This window comes from Humulus lupulus, chromosome 2 (genome assembly GCF_963169125.1).
Source record: "Humulus lupulus chromosome 2, drHumLupu1.1, whole genome shotgun sequence".
NCBI lineage: Eukaryota > Viridiplantae > Streptophyta > Magnoliopsida > Rosales > Cannabaceae > Humulus > Humulus lupulus.
The window spans coordinates 13,811,477-13,813,292 of NC_084794.1; the positions used below are offsets into that span (position 1 = coordinate 13,811,477).

Consider the following 1,816-nt stretch of genomic DNA (forward strand, 5'->3'; position numbering starts at 1 on the left):
AGACGTTTATCTTTGTTTGAAATTGAAAGTGTTAGTAAAAATTTGAGCATCATGGAACCTTTTGCTAATATTGTTGATGAAAATGCTGTGCCTGAAAAAACTTTGCTTGAATACTTTGCACCTATTTCATCTAATGCTCCTTCATGCATTGTTTTACCTACAACTTCTGCTACTCATTTTGAGCTTAAACCAGCAATCATTCAATTGTTGCCATCTTTTTATGGGTTAGATAGAGAGGATCCTTACATGCATGTCAAAGATTTCTTAGAAATTTGCTCAACATTTAAATTTCAAAATTTTTCTGATGAGTCGGTCAAACTAAGATTGTTTCCTTTTTCATTAAAAGACAAATCAAAAGCTTGGTTAAATTCCCTTCCCACTGGGTCTATAACTACTTGGGATCAACTTTATAATAAATTCTTGTTGAAATTTTTTCCAATGTCTAAAACTGATAGTCTAAGGAGAGAAATCTCCGAGTTTTTTCAAAAAGATAATGAAGAGTTTTATGAATGTTGGGAAAGATTTAAAGATTTATTATTAAAATGTCCTCATCATGGTTTTGAAAAATGGAGACTTGTAAAATATTTTTATGATGGTTTGACTCCCTCTAATCGTCAAATGATTCAATCTATGCATACTGGAAAATTTTTAAAATTTCAAGGACAAGAGGCGTGGGACGCCCTTGAAGATTTATCTGTCAATTCACAACAATGGAATTATTTTGATCCTAGGTCTAGGTCAACTAATTCACCAAAAAGAGGAGGAAGGTATGAAGTAAAAGAAGAATTAGACTTAAGAACATCCTTAGATAAATTAGCGAGAAAAGTAGAAGCTTTAGCCATAAGCCAAACTATAAACTCTCCAATTCAACCTAGAAAAGATGTTTGTTCTATATGTTCTAGTCCTTGCCATAATGCCCAATCATGCCCTTCCTACCAAGAAGCCTTTTCTGAGGAGGCCAATGCACTTCATACTTATGGGAAACCAAATGATAGCCCATTTTCGTCCACCTACAATCCAAATTGGAGAAACCATCCGAACTTTTCATGGAGACAAAACCAACCCCAAATGAATCAAGGGCACCAATACAACACACAAAACCAAGCTCATGCCCCACAAAATCAACCATATCCGCAACAAAGAAAACCTTCCTTAGAAGATACTTTACAAAAATTTATGCAATCCACCCAACAAATCCTACAAAATCAATCTCAATCTATTACCAAACTCGAGACACAAGTAGGACAACTCGCCACTGCTTTAGCTGATAGAGAAAAAGGAACATTCCCTAGTCAACCTATCCCTAATCCAAAAGGTCAATATGAGATAGGAAAGTCTAGTCATAATGGAGAAGTCAAATCAATTTCAACTCTTAGGTCTGGAAAGAAAATTGTCAAACCCGATTACATACCCGAGGTTGAAAATGAAAAAGAAAAAGAAAAGAGTCAGCCTCCTAGTTCTAATCTCAATGACTCATCAAACAAAGAAACTCCAATCCATCCTTTCATTCCAAAAGCCCCATTCCCACAAAGATTACTTCCAATTAAAAAAGGCAGCCAATATAATGACATCTTAGAAGTTTTTAAACAAGTTAGTATCAATATCCCTTTCTTAGATGCCATTAAACAAATTCCTGCCTACTCTAAATTTTTAAAGGATCTTTGTACTGTTAAAAGAAACACTAATGTTCCTAAAAAGGCGTTTTTAACTGAACAAGCTAGTTCCATTATTCAATATAAGAGTCTTGTTAAATATAAAGATCCTGGGTGTCCCACAATTTCATGCATTATTGGTGATCATTTTATTAACAAAGCTT

The 1,816-nt window shown here is 34.2% G+C and overlaps 1 non-coding gene across 1 annotated transcript; it reads right to left on the reverse strand.

The window, feature by feature from the left end:
* Positions 1 to 453: 453 nt before the first annotated feature.
* Positions 454 to 560, reverse strand: LOC133820493 (small nucleolar RNA R71). Its single transcript, XR_009886901.1, has one exon. It is a non-coding gene; the product is annotated as a small nucleolar RNA R71 (small nucleolar RNA).
* Between the last annotated feature and the right edge of the window lie 1,256 nt (positions 561 to 1,816).